Source organism: Mus musculus, chromosome 1 (genome assembly GCF_000001635.26).
Source record: "Mus musculus strain C57BL/6J chromosome 1, GRCm38.p6 C57BL/6J".
Taxonomy (NCBI): domain Eukaryota; kingdom Metazoa; phylum Chordata; class Mammalia; order Rodentia; family Muridae; genus Mus; species Mus musculus.
This window is the reverse complement of record NC_000067.6, coordinates 139,795,638-139,807,333: the sequence shown is the minus strand read 5'-3', so window position 1 is coordinate 139,807,333 and position 11,696 is coordinate 139,795,638. Positions and strand designations below refer to the sequence as shown.

The window sequence follows — 11,696 nt, the reverse complement described above, 5'->3', positions numbered from 1 at the left end:
AGTGTTCTATATATACCAGATCCTTATGTTCTTTTTAAAAAAATATTTAGAGGCTTAGTCGACAAAATACCCATGGAAAGAGTTACAGAGACAAAGTTTGGAGCTGAGACAAAAGGATGGACCATCCAGGGACTGCCCCACCTGGGGGTCCATCCCAAAATCAGCCAACAAACCCAGACACTATTGCATATGCCAGCAAGATTTTGCTGAAAGGACCCTGATATAGCTGTCTCAAGTGAGGCTATGCCAGTACCTGGCAAATACAGAAGTGGATGCTCACAGTCAGCTATTGGATGGAACACAGGGTCCCCAATGGAGGAGCTAGAGAAAGTACCCAAAGGAGCTGAAGGGTTCTGCAATCCTATAGGTGAAACAACAATACGAACTAACCAGTACCCTCAGAGCTCATGTCTGTAACTGCCCATGTAGCAGAAGATGGCCTAGTCGGCCATCATTGGGAAGAGAGGCCCCTTGGTCTTGCAAACTTTACATGCCCCAGTAAAGGGGAACACCAGGGCCAAGAAGTAGGAATGGGTGGGTAAGGGAGCAGGGTTGGGGAAGGGTATAAGGGACTTTTCAAATAGCATTTGAAATTTGAATGAAGAAAATACCTAATAAAAAAATTGGAAAACTTTTTTTAAAAATGTCTGTGAACATTTAAGTATACAAAATCTCATTACCACATTCTTGTATTGAGGAGATAATCTCAGAATGAGTTCAGGGACCCACTGAACATACTAAAAGACAGGGTTTAGCCAAGTCAATTAATGAAAACTCCATTAGTCATCTGATCTCCACTAGTCCACACTTTAACTGAAGGGTCACAATATTTCTTAAAATCTTCCCTAAGGAGCATCAATTCAGAACTACCATCACATAAACCCTGGAAAGTCTGACCATTTCCTTTCTTCCACTATAAAAGTACTTAGGGGTATCTGGCTGTCTCTTCATTCAAGGCATTTTGGGTTAACAAACTGACTCAAGTCTGAAAATTGATTAACTGGCTGAGATTGCCTTTTGCCAGGATCCAGTGGAATCTTTCATTTGTTTAATAGTTTTTCTGCTTATACAGATCAAACAATTACTCAGAGCTCTCTTATCTATATCATGCCTGAAAATGCCATAATTGATAATCCAGTACACAGGTCCATATTCATGCCACCATAGAATTTGTTTTGCCCATACTCATCACTACGATTAGGCCATTATGCACATTGATTTGTCTATACTGCCCACTGAGGTAACTGCAATCGACTTGCCTTTGTTGATTCAGTGCTTTACCTAGCCTCTAGTACTTCTGGACACAATTAAACCCATTGTCTTTAATTCACACAACTGACCAGCAATGTCTCCAACTCTAAGTTCTGCCACAAGGAAAACATTCACAACAAAACTCTTTAAATGTGTTTGTATCCCTCTCACCATTTTGTATGTCGTAGGACTCATAAAGGGCATGTATCCTGGGCATTTTAATTATGGAGAGTTATGTTTTACTTAGAGTACCAACTCTAGTTTTAAAAACTACAGGACCCTTGAAACTCCTTCATCAACACTAAGTCAGAGAATGTCAGGCACCCTCCAACTCTTTTTTAGTCGGTAATCTTTTGATAAATTGTTCAGCCAATCATTAAACAAACTTAAGACATTTTTTTAAACTGTGCAGGATTCCATATTAAACTTGAAGTCTCCACTCAATGGGCCTGTGTCAATAATCTTAGCATAATCCAGCTTCATGTTCCTTCCACCATTATCCCACAGCCTTAAAGTTTGTTCCCACACATATTCCCTAGCAAAGTGAGTAAGATCCTTAGCATGTTGCATCTCCTCTTAGACTACACTTTCTACCTCCCCTCTAGGAGTCTACTGTGCTTTAAGTCTGGATATACATCTAGGGGAAACTATTGGTTATCCCAGAGGGATATTGTGGATATTGCCTCTCGTTTCCTTCAGAGTCAGTCACTGCTAGGTAAGCAGACAATGAAAAATTAATTTCTTCAGTCAAAGGAGAAAAAGGCAATATGTCAGGGGTTGGAGATGAGGGTACTGCTTCCTTAATAGAAAAAGTACACCTTGATTATATGAGGTTCCAAGTTTACAGTTTCAACAGGATTTTTTAAACATACATATCCTTACATCAAATTACAGAATCCATTCTTTACAAATTAATGCCTTTACTTTAGCTAGCCTCACTTTCAGAGACTGAGACTTGAATTTTCACTGTAATTCAGCTAAACTTATAAGGATGACTTGAGTTTGCCTTACCACAATGTGAGCTGTGTGGCTGGAAAAGTGATTCTCTTTTTGAGTATGTTCAGAAAGCTTTAGGCTATTTATGTGCACTTGGGCCCAGTTGGTTTTATTACTAATTTCCTTGTTGCCCTTAATTAATTTTACCATGAAACTAATCCCTATCCTTTGCCAACTGATCTAGAATTGCTAAGAGTAACCAACCCAGAACATTATTTTTCTAATCTTCCCTGCAATTGTCAAAAGTTTCATATACAAGGTTAACAATTGCCCATAACAAGTGGTGAATCAAATACACATATCTTCTCAAGTTTGTAATATACATTAAATCATAGGCTTTCAGGATTCTCCCAGATCCCAGGAAAGGGGAAAATTAGATAGGCTTCAGGAGTTTTAAGTTTTACAATATGGAAAACCTTATTCGAGGTATTTAAAAGATTCCTCCTTACATTTCTATTGTTCTCAATTCAATTCTTATATCAAAATCTTTATTAAACAAGTTTCTACAGTAACAGATCTAGGATGAGTCTCTCTCTCTCTCTCTCTCTCTCTCTCTCTCTCTCTCTCTCTCTCTCTCTCTCCCTAAGAAATAACATAAGAAAATTGAAATGGAAACAAAGCCTAGAGTGTGTGAGTGAGTGTGATAAAGTTGAAGCCTGATGAATGCCTTAATTATGATTGGCTAAAAATAGTTCAACAACCCCAGGTATGGCACTGCAACTCATTTGCTCTCAGAAACCTAAGGAGAGGCTATCATCCTGAGAGATGACCTGGACTCTCTCTTTGAAATGAGACAAACCCACACCATGGATGGTACCCCAGCGAGACCCCAAAGCAGAGACCCGAAAGGAATGACTGTGATCACATTTTGACATTTACTTGTTTATTGCTGTTTATGAATAAATTAGTTGTTATAACCTAACCTCCTAGTCTGAGGCTCCCTTCTTGACTATGTCTTCAATCTCTATTCATGACAGTTTCGCAACTCTGTGTGTGTGTATGTGTGTGTGTGTGTGTGTGTGTGTGTGTGTGTGTGTGTGTGTTTGTGTGTGTGTGTGCCTGTCTGTCTGTCTGTCTGTCTGTCTATATCTGTGTGAGAGAAGTAGATTTATTAGAATGGTTTACAGTCCAGCCAATCCAACAAAGGCTGTCTATGAATGGAAAGTCATAGTAGTTACTTAGTCCACAAGGTTGTATGTCTCACTTTGTATTTAATATACTCTGCAATCCAAAAGAATTATGTTCTAATGTCTCTGAAGAAATAGATGTTATAGTGAGGTAAGGAGCAATAGTTTCCTTCCATTATGTCCTTACACAGGCTTCCAGCAGAATTGTGGTCTAGATTAAAGGTGTGCAATCTGAATTAAAGACATATGCCTTTCTGCCTCAAGCTCCAGATCAAGGGTGTTTATTTTCCTACCTCAATGGTCTTGACTAGAAGACAATTTACCCACTTAAAGTCCAGCTAAAAATTTCACACAGTTAAGTCCTCTATCTCTAGGTTTTACTTAATTACAGAAGCAGTTAAGTTTACAATGAGAAATAGTCATCACACTTGACTAGTAGGAAGTAACACCAGTGTAGAATATGGATATTAATATTGATTTTTAATTTATCACTACCTCTACCATTAATGTCAGCATTAAATGATAAATGTAAATTATTTTTCTAATTTAATTTTTTAATATCCAGAATACATAAAGAACTCAAATATAAGAAATCAACAAAACAAAAATAAATGTCCCATTCAAAACAATGACCTAAGATCTGCAGAGAGTTCACAGAAGAAATATGGGAGGACTTATGTTAAGTCTTATTGCATCATGTTATGGAATGTTTGGTTGATATTTCAGGAATACTTTTTTCAAGGAAAATGGAGGAGGAGTGGATCCAGGGAAAGTGGAGTTAGAGGGTGAACTTGGCAGAGTTGAAGGAGAGGAGGCTGTTGCTGGAATGTATTACATAAAAGAAGAGTAATAAAACGAATAGAGATAAAAGAAGAGGGAAAATAATAAATTCCTCAAAAAAGGATCTTGAACCGTAGTAGTTAAGAAAATGTAAATTAAAACAACTTAGAGATTTCATCTGACTCTGTCAGCATAGGAAAGATTAACAACCACCACCACTTCCAAAACTACACCAAAACCCTGACAACAAATGCTGGAGGGGAGTGAGAAAAGGGAAAACTCATGAGACATTTATCAATATTGCAAACTGGTACATTGCCAATGGAAATCAATGGGGACAATGGCAATATGGCTAAAATAAATGTACCTCATGATACAGCAATATCATGCCTTGATATATGCCAAATCAGTTGACATCTTAACCCACATATACTTGCTCTTATATGTCCATTGCTGCTCTTTGCACAATAGATAATAAATGCAAACAACCTAAATGTCTTTCAAATGAGTTGAGCAATGTTTCTACTGCTTTTATTTTCTAGATTAGTATGAGACATATTGGCATTAATTCTTTGTTGAAAGAATGGCAGAATACTTCTCTAAAACCACCTAGCTCTAGGATCATGAGATTTTTAATGATTGCTTCCATTTCCTTATGGGTTACAGGTCTACTTAAATAGTTCATCTGACCTTGATTTAACATGGAGAAGTGATACATATTTTAAAAATTACCATATCTACAAGTTCTATCTCCCCAATGTAGGGCATTTCATCTATGGTCCATCCTTTGGGTCCTGAGAGTCTCTCACCTCCCAGGTCTCTGGTACATTCTGGAGGTTCCTCCTGCCCCTAAACACACCTACCTCCTAAGGTTGAATGTTTCCATTCTTTCTGCTGGCCCTCAGGGATTTCAGTGTTTTTCCCCTGCCCAATACCCAATCATGTTCCTCTCTCTGCCTCTCCACACCCCTTTTCCTCACAGGTCCCTCCTCCCCACATTGTGGTTTCTTTCTACTCCCTTACAAGTGGGACTGAGACATCCTCACTTGGGCCTTTCAGCTTGTTAACCTTTTTGAGTTCTGTGGGCTATATCTTGGTTATTTGACACTTTTTTGACTAATATAGATTTATTAGTGAGAACATATCATGCATGTCCTATTGGCTCCGACTACCTCACTCAGAATGATATTTCCTAGTTCCATCAATTTACCTGGAAAACTCAGGATGTCCTCATTCTTAATACCTGAGTAGTGTTCTTTGTGTAAATGAACCACATTTTCTGTATCCCTGGGGCATCTGGCTTGTTTCAAGCTTCTGGCTATCACAGACAAGGTTGCCATGCACATAGTGGAACATGTGTCCCTGTGGCATGGTTGGGCATCTCTTGGGCATATTTCCAAGAGTGGTATTGCAGGGTCTTCTAGTAGATCTATTTCCAATTTTCTGAGGAAACTCTAGATTGATTTCCAAAGTGATTGTACTAGTTCATAATCCCAACAGCAATGGAGGAGTGTTCCTATTACTCCATCTCCTTACCAATATGCACTGTCACGTGAGATTTTAATCTTAGCCATTCTGATTGCTGTAAGAGGAATCTCAGTGAGAGATGGGGTTGTCACCCAGAGTCAACACATAATTGTTACTGTCTGAAAGAATTATAGGGATGGAATTGGAGAGAAGCCTGAGGAAAAGAAGATCCAGGGACAGGAACAAAGTAGGATACAGCTGAGGGGAGGTTCCAAAGCCTGACACCTTACTGAGGCTATGGAGTGCTTACAAAAAGAGACCTAGTATGACTGTTCTCTGAAAGACCCAGCAAAAGCAGCAGAAAGAGTCAGATGCAGATATTTGCCCCCAACCAATGGACAGAAACTTCTGATCTCTTTGGTTGAGTCAGGGAAAGGTGGAAAAAAGCTGAGGAGGAGGGTGAAGCTATAGGAGGACTAGCAGTCTCAATTATCTGGATCCCTGTGATCTGTCAAACACCAGACAACCAAACAGGCCGCACACATCAGCTGATACGAGGCACCCAAAACATATGCAGAAGAGGACTGCATATTCACTGCTCAATCAGAGATGATTCATCTAACCCCCAAGAGGATGGAGATTCTAGGGAGTTTAGAGGTCAGGTGGAGGGGGCGGGGAGAGAGGGACATCTCTGTGGAGACATGTGGATTACAATGGTGTCTCATATTTGGCTTGCCACAAGGCTAGGTCTGACAATGGAGGCAGGATGCAAGAAGTTTAACTGCATGCTCCCCTTGTTGCTACCAGGAGGGCTTTATTCTCTGAGAAGCTACAGGTTCACACTCCGGGGGTGGGGGCACAGTTTGGGGTTCCCACAGAACTTCCAGAATTCACCTCAGATTCTCAGGCACCACAGACACCACTAGATGCCTCAGAATTGCCGAGAAAGGCTTGGGGAGACTGTTGGCTGGCTCTAGCCTGGGGCTGAAGGGAAAAGGGCAGGAGAGCACTCCAGCTGGGTCCCATGGGTTGGAGAGTCCTTGGTTTTCTAGGCAGGTGTGGCTGGCAGCTTGACTTGGTGTTCATGCCTGAGAACACAGAAAGGATTTCTGTCAGAGATTAGGCACATGGATCTTTAGAGGAAGACATGCTTCATTGTTCAAGCACCAGGGATTCAAATGAGAAGAGGCAGTCCATGTTTTTAAGGTGTTTATTGTTGCACAGAGGAGTGTCTGTGAAAGGGAGCTAAGAGGGTAGTAAAGGCAGAGAAAGCCAGAGAGAGTGAAAGAGTAGAAAATTAGAGGCTGGCCATGGCTACATGGAAAGTTTGGTAAAGGGAATGACGAGAGAGGGAGAGCAAGAGGGCAGGAGAGAGAGGCAAGAGTAAGAGAGTAGGAGTAAGAGAGGAAGGAGGGGTCAAGCAGCCCCTTTTATAGTGGTCCAGGATTACCTGGCTGTTGCAGGCGCCTGTGGGGGTGGAGTACAGAAAGAATACCAGAGGATTGGGGCTATACCCTATGTGACTGATGCCCAGCTTGATGTCTGGGCACATGGCAAATGACCTTACATTCCTTGCAGGAATACCTGATGAGTCCCCAGGGTATAAACCTAGAACAAGTAGAAAACAGGCTGTCTTTCGTGGTCCCACAGAAAGAAGTGGTGTGCAGGAGATATGGGATGTGAAACAGTTGGAAGGTAGACCAGGAGGGGAATAAAATCTGTAGTTTAAAATAAATAAGCAAATAAAATTACCATTCCCAAGTTGGGATGCATCCCATGCACAGACACTTAGACCCTACACTATTGCTGATACCAAGATGTGGTTTCACAGAGAAGCCTAGCATGACTGTCTTCTGAGAGACTCTACCAGCACTTGACTGAGAAATATGCAGATACCTACAACCAACTATTGGACTGAGCCCAAGTAACACTATGGAAGAGTTAGGAAAGGGATTGAAGGAACTAAAGGGGCTTGCAACCCCATAGGAAGAACAACAGTATCAACTAACTAGACCTCTCAGAACTCCCAGGGACTAAAGGCATACACATGGGCTGGTCTAAGGCCCTCATATATATGTAACAGAGGAATTCTTTGTCTGGTGTCAGTCAAAGGTGATATGTTTAGCCCTGTAGAGGGTTGATGCCCCAGAAAAGGGATATCTGAGACAGGTGAGATGGGAGTGGGTGGGTGGGAAAGCACCCTCTCAGAGGCCAAGGGAAGGGGGATGGGATTAAGAACACTGGGAGCAAATGGAACAGTAACCACCGAGCTGACTGGGATGGGGATAATGACTGAACTGTAAAGAAAGATTAAAGAATAAAATATAAAGAAATCATTTTATAATGTTGTACATTGTATTTCATCTATTCTATAAAAAACATATTTCTATATTGTATTTAGCATATCTAAAAGTCAATACACCTTTACATGTAGCATATTTATGTTGCCATTTCAAACCTCCCCCAAAAATGAAGAAGATAATATTCATTAGCTATGCACTCTAGTTAAGATTTCTAAAGGTGATGATTTTAAAATAAAGAATATATACAATTACTCTCATATAAAAAAGTAAATTCAACAGAAGATATTAAAATACAGTGAGAAAATATTAAGCAAAAGACATTACTTTAAAGATTTATTTGTTCATATTTTATGCTCATGGAGGTTTTACCTGTGTGTCTGTCCATGTGACATGGATGGACCTGTTGTCTGCAGTGGTCAGAAGAGGGCATCAGATACTCTGGAAAATGGAGTTACAGATGATTGTGAGCTGCCCTGTAGGTCCTGCAAGTTGAAATTTATTCCTCTGCTGAAGCAGGAAATGCTCTTAAATACTGAGTTATCTCTGTAGAACCAATGACTGATTATTTGGTTTCTTTTAGTATTTAATAAACCATTGGACTGAGCATGGGGTCCCCAGTAGAGGAGTTGGAGAAAGGACTGAAGGAGATGAAGGCAACCCCATAGGAAGTATAACAATATCAACCAACCAGATCTCCCAGAGTTCCCAGGGACTAAACGACCAACCAAAGAGCACAGATGGAGGGGGTCATTGCTCCAGCTGCACATGTAGCAGAGGATGACCCTTTTAGATATAAGTGGGAGGAGAGGCTCTTGGTCCTGTCAAGGATCGATCACCCACTGTAGGAGAATTCGAGGGCAGAGAGGCATGAGTAGGTGGCTGGGTGGGTAGGGGAGCACCATTATAGGAGCAGGGGGAAGGGGATGGGGCTAGGATATAGGGTGTCCAGAGGGGAAACTGAGAAAAGGGATAAAAAATGAAATGTAAATAAAGAAGATATCCAATAAAATAGAAGAAAAATAAAATATCTAGGACTTTAGAATGAAGATTCAATAAATATTTTGGAATATAACAGGAAAATTCCCCAAAAGACTGCCTGACATTAAATCATTAGCTAAGTAACACTTACTAATTGTCTTTTCATTCATGTCCATGCTCGCTATCTCTATTCAAATATAGATTGAACAAAATATGTAGTGCCTAGATATAAAATTGAAGACATAAACCAGAAATGAACAAAAATATGCTAAGCTTTCTAATTATCAGGATTCTTCCATACTTTCAGTCAAAATGATTTAACATAAACTTCCATACAAGCTTACTCCCTATAAAAGTTGACTAGTTTTAAGAATGAAAATAGAACCATATTTGTCGCTTTGTACAAAACTCAAGTCCAAGTAGATCAAGGACCTTAACATAAAACCAGATACAGTGAATCTATTAGAAGGGAAAGTGGTAAAGAGCCTTGAAATTATTGGCATAGGAGGAAATTTCCTAAACAGAAACCCAATGGCCATGCTCTAAGATCAAACATTGATAATTGGAACCTCATGAAACTGGCAAGGTCCTGTAAGGCAAAGGACATAAATTGGCAAATGACAGAGTGAGAGAAAATTTTCACTAACCCCACTTCTGGTAGAGGGCTAACATCCAAAATATATAAAGAACTCTTGAAGTTAATCACCAAAGAACCAAACAACCCAATCAAAAAATGGGGTGTAGACCTAAGAATTCATCACTGAAGAATCTATAATAGCAAAGAAGCACCTAAAGAAATGTTCAAAGTCCTTAGTGATAGGAGAAATGCAAATCAAAACGACCCTGAGATTCCACCTTAAACCAATCAGAATGGTTAAGATCAAAACCTCAGGTGACAACACATGTTGGAGAGAATGTGGAGAAAGAAAAAGGAACACTCCTACATTGCTGGTGGGATAGCAAACTGGTACGACCACTCTGGAAATCAATCTGGAGGTTCCTCAGAAAATTGAAAATAGATCTACCTCAAGACCCAGCTATACCACTCTTGGGAATATACCCAAAAATGCACCACCATGCCACAGGGGCAAGTGTTCCACTATGTTCATAGTGGCCTTATTTGTGATAGCCAGAAGCTGGAAAGAACCTAGATGTCCGAGGACAGATGAATAGGTACAGAAAATATAATTCATTTACACAATGGAATACTACTCAGCTATTAACAAGGAGGACATCCTGAGTTTTTCATGCAAATGGATGGAACTGGAAAATAGCATCCTGAGTGAGATAACTCAGACCCAAAATGACATATATGGTATGTACTCATGAATAAGTGGATATTGCCGGGCTTCATGGCACATGCCTTTAACCCCAACTCTCGGGATTAAAGTAGCCACTTTATTTGGTTTCTGACTGATCTTGAAGTTATAAATATGCTCTGCATGTCTTGGTCATACAGTATTGGCTGATAAGTTATTGGTTATGATTAAAAAGGTATAAAATTGGTAACTAGAAAGTTAGCTTAAAACTGGTAACTCAGGGTTGGAATCATTTTAAACAACAATACGTGGCCTGAACCAGCCCAGGAAAACCAGTCCTCTAAAGATATTTCAAAATTGAGATGATATTTTATGTAATTCTTATTCTAAAAACTAGACTTGTAAGGGATAAAATTTAAACAATGCCTCTTTAATGAAGTGCTAAAAGTTGTACTATCATGCAATCATACATAAAGAATTGGAAGCCAAACTTTGTAACATGAAAGTAATGCTTTTCTTTGGATTTTAAAGGGAATGGATTATTTAAGGTTGGGTTTTGCTTTCTAAAAGTGCTATATCCACTCCAGTAGTGACCCATCTGACAGGCCAAAAAGCCTGGACTCAGTACCGAGGTGAAAAGTTCACGGAAACTTAGTCTCCTGGATCCCTGGCATCCTGTATAATGAATGCTCCAGTGTCCTTGCTTTAGTTGGTAAACGGATCTGTGTGCTTTCCCTTAATATTGCTTCATTATAAGTGTGTCTAAGGATTGATTTTTTACATATATCTAAATTAGATTCCTCACCAGTCCTAGGCAATCCTTGAGCCGACCATGGGCTTTGAATTCAGTTAGAATGTTGCCTATTCAGTGACATTCAGATTTGCCTCTAGTATTGTAAGAGAGATAAGGAGAGAAATCAGGCATTACTATCTACTACTTAGAGTTAGAAATCTCAGGGCAAGCTACTCCCACATGCAGGAATTTACCATTATCTAGGAAGAAGAAAGGTTGTGGTCTAAGAAGGAACTAGAGTAAATACTTAGAAATATAGATAGCTGAGTTACACCCGTACACAGGAATTTACAATGGCCTAGGGGGAAGGTGGACTATACAATAGACTAGAATTGGAACTATGGCAAGGGTATGAAGCCCTTGCCCTGGCTTCTAAGATTAAGCCAACATTAGGTGGGGCTGCTTTTGATCCCAGTTATTAACATTGAATTTTATCCCAGTTGGTTCCTGCCAGTCCTTTGTAGGCATTCCTCTGTTTTGTGTGAGATACTTTGATGTACCTTGCCTGCTGTGATATCTGACTCCTTTGTTTTCTGTATTATAAAACTGATACTCATTTTGAGACAAATATACATTCAGATCCACACTCCCTTGTGTCCTGTCTGTTTGTCACCCCCTTCTCAACAACTCCTTGTCCACTTGTAACTGGAACCCAAGTTTTGCCTGTGGATCGAGGACCCAAGTGAGGTTCACCTGCGGCACAAAAGTTATGGTTATGTTCTAATATTGCAAAAGAAACTTA

General features: G+C 39.9%; 1 long non-coding RNA gene across 1 annotated transcript; it reads left to right on the top strand.

The window, feature by feature from the left end:
* Positions 1 to 634: 634 nt before the first annotated feature.
* On the top strand, positions 635 to 3,169 carry Gm41963. Its single transcript, XR_878587.1, has 2 exons — positions 635 to 1,966; positions 2,954 to 3,169. It is a non-coding gene; the product is annotated as a predicted gene, 41963 (long non-coding RNA).
* The last annotated feature ends 8,527 nt before the right edge of the window (positions 3,170 to 11,696 follow it).